Source organism: Gorilla gorilla, chromosome 7 (assembly GCF_029281585.2).
Source record: "Gorilla gorilla gorilla isolate KB3781 chromosome 7, NHGRI_mGorGor1-v2.1_pri, whole genome shotgun sequence".
Classification (NCBI taxonomy): Eukaryota; Metazoa; Chordata; class Mammalia; order Primates; family Hominidae; genus Gorilla; species Gorilla gorilla.
The window spans coordinates 26,627,109-26,630,625 of NC_073231.2; the positions used below are offsets into that span (position 1 = coordinate 26,627,109).

Sequence of the window (3,517 nt, forward strand, 5' to 3'; positions counted from 1 at the left end):
AGAGACCGCCCACCTCAGCCTCCCAAGCAATCCTCGCATCTCAGCCTCCCAAGTAGCTGGGACCACAGGCGCATGCCACCACACCTAGCTAATTTTTCTGTATTTTTTATAGAGACGGGGTTTCACCATATTGCCCAAGCTGGTCTGAACCTCCTGAGCTCAAGTGATCTTCCCACCTTGGCCTCCAAAGTGCTGAGATTACAGGCGTGAGCCACTGCACTCGGCCATGTTTATGTTTTTGTTTTTGTTTTTTTAGATGGAGTTTCGCTCTGTTGCCCAGGCTGGAGTGCAATGGTGCCGTCTCAGCTCACTGCAACCTCTGCCTCTTGGGTTGAAGCGATTCTCCTGTCTAAGCCTCCCGAGTAACTGAGCCAGCCATGTTTGTTAATAAAAATGCGGACAATACTGTATATATATGGTTATATTTTAGCTTTTTCACTTTTCAGTATCTCCTGAGGCTTTTCTCATGTCATTAAATATTTTTCTAATTTAAAATATGGTATTTCCTAACTGCATGATGTTCCATTCAATCATATTTCATGTAACCATTTTTCCTATACGGATGAAATCATATAGTAGATATCATTCTGTGGCTTGCTTCTTTTGCTCAGCGTAATGTATTTTAGAGGTTCATTCATGTTGCTGCCTGTAGCAGTAATTATTTCTCTTTTATTAGCTGAATAGTATTCCATTCTATGGAATTTTACAATTAACATCTAAAAAAAAAATAATGAACTGCTTATAGGAGGGAAGCTGGGTGCTCTTTTCCACGGCACACATACTAAAATAGGAATGATACAGAGAAGATTACCATGGCTCCGGTGCAAGGATGACACACACATTTGTGAAGCATTAAAAGAAAAAAAAAGAAGGAAACTGAGGGCAGGGAAATAAGTGAGAATTTACTTTTCTTCTACATACTTTTGCAGTATTTAATTTTTTTCTTTTCTTTCTTTTTTTTTTTTTTTTTTTTGGATACTGAGTCTTACTCGCCCAGGGTGGAGTGCAGTGGTGCAATCTCGGCTCACTGCAACCTCTGCCTCCTGGGTTCAAGCAATTCTCTTGCCCCAGCCTCCTCAGTAGCTGGGACTACAGGCGTGCGCCACCACGCCTGGCTAATTTTTTATATTTTTAGCAGAGATGGGGTCTCACCATGTTGGCCAGGCTGGCCTCGAACTCCTGACCTAAGGTGATCCACCCACCTCGGCTTCCCAAAGTGCTGGGATTACAGGCATGAGCATCATGCCCAGCCTTTAATTTTGTTAAACCATGGGCATGTGTTACTTTAAAAAATATATATTTAAAGCATTTAAAAAATTCTGAGAGCAGAGTTGGGTTCAAGTTGTACTTTGAACTACCTGTGTGACAGTGGGTAAGTGGCTTGATGCCTCTGGACTCATTTCCCTCACCTGTAATATAATAATGTTGGTCCATATGAATCCCTGGTCTTTGGCCTCTTAGATACTCCAATTGGCCAGTTATCTTTTGAATCAAACTTTATCTACTGAGGCATACTAAATTATTACATATAAGAAATGGAGGTGATTAGTGATTCATTATATCCACAAACACCTACTGAGCAACCACAATATAAATGGGCCATGCTAGAAACTGGAAATATAGGCTGGGTGCAGTGGTTCATGCCTGTAAATCCCAGCACTTTAGGAGGCAGGCCGATGTGGGAGGACTACTTGAGGCCAGGAGTTCCAGACAGCCTGGACAACATAGCAAGGCCCCATCTCTGCAAAAAAGAAATTAAAAAATTAGCTGAATGTAGTGGTGTGTGTCTGTAGTCCCAGCTACTCAGGAGGCTGAAGTGGGAGGATCGCTAGAGGCCAGGAGTTGGAGGCTGCAGTGAGCTATGACGGTGCCACTGCACTCTAGCCTGGGCAACAGAGAAGATCCTGTCTCAAAATACATAAATAAATGACAATTTTTTAAGAAGAAGAAACTGGATATAGTCTCTGCCTTAATAGTCTAGGTGGGGAAAACAGCCACATGTGAATAAATAATATCCTCCATGCATTAGGCGGTTGATCTGTTTACAAAACGCTCTTGGTCCACAGAAAGGCTTTACCTCTACCTGGATGGATTAAGAAAGGCTTCAGAGAGGTGAGTATAACAGGGCTGGATCTTAAGGCCATGGCTGAACTTGTGAGTCGAAGTAGAGAAGGAAGGGTGTTTCCAGGATATAAGGATCAAATATCCAAAGCAGTGGAGCCCTGAACATATCCACTATATTCCAACCCCATGCCTCTGTACAGCTTTGCCCAACCTAGGACACCTCCCTTCCTCCTTGCTCTTCACATCCCATCCTTCCTTAGAGGGCTGCAGCCCTGAAAAAACATAGCAAATGGTTTCAAGTGGCCGGCCTGAAAGGTCTCATGGGGCTACGGACAGAGAGAAGCTGTAGAGGTGAGTCAGGGTCAGGCTGGGAAGGAATTGCTGGGCCAGGTTAAAGGGTTCGAACTCGATCCCAAGGGCGCCAGGGAGCCACTGAAGGGAGATGAGGAGCAGAGTCAATAGTCAGATTTTCTGTACAAAGTTGACTCTGGGCCAGGTATGGTGGCTCACACCTGTAATCCCAGTACTTTGGGGGACTGAGGCAGGAGCATTGCTTGAGGCCAGGAGTTGGAGCCCAGCCTGGGCAACATTGCAAGACCGAGTCTCTACAAAAAAATTTTAAAAATTAGCTGGGTGTGGTGGTGTACACCTGCAGTCTCAGCTACTCAGGAGGCTAAGGTGGAAGGATTGCTTGAGCCTGGGAGGTTGAGGCTTCAGTGAGCTGTAATCATGCCACTGTACTCCAGCCTGGGGGACAGAGTGAGACCTTATCTCAAAAAAAAAAAAAAAAGAAAAAAAAAAGTTGATTCTGGGGTCAGTGTGGACAATGGATGAAGATAAGAGGTCAAGACCAAAGACTCAGGGACCAGTTAAGAAACTGATGCAGCGGAGGGTTAGCCCCTATTCACTCCCAGCCTTTATGCCCTGAGAATAGCTGATTCTATTACAGAATCAGTTGAGATGGATTCCCGCAGAGAGCAAGACACGTTCCCTGTGTCTGCCCCAAACAACCCAAAGTCTTTTGAAACCTCTACTAGGATGGGAAAGCACCAATGCGATGGGTGAAGATTTCTGGTGGTCTCAGCTTATACAGATCAAAGCCTTTCCAACCTGGTTTCCTCCCGGAGAAATCCATGGATCTAACGCCCTCTTCCAAACACAGAGATAGAAAGTGAGGAGAACTATTAGGAGCAGGGCTGCAATCCCAGCTATCGGGAGGCTGAGGCAGGGAGAATTGCTTGAACCTGGGAGGCGGAGGTTGCAGTGAACCTAGATTTTGCCACTGCACTCCAGCCTGGGCAGCCTGGGTGACAGAGTGAGACTCTGTCTCAATTAAAAGAAAAAAAAATTGCAAACCAATGGGAAGGGATGTATTATTCAATAATAGTAATGGAAAAATTGACTACTGTATTTAGATCTCAAGTTGGGACCATCTCATAACATCCAAATAAAA

The 3,517-nt window shown here is 44.6% G+C and overlaps 1 non-coding gene across 1 annotated transcript; it reads left to right on the forward strand.

The window, feature by feature from the left end:
* Positions 1 to 757: 757 nt before the first annotated feature.
* On the forward strand, positions 758 to 864 carry LOC115935647 (U6 spliceosomal RNA). The gene has a single exon (XR_004071272.3). It is a non-coding gene; the product is annotated as a U6 spliceosomal RNA (small nuclear RNA).
* The last annotated feature ends 2,653 nt before the right edge of the window (positions 865 to 3,517 follow it).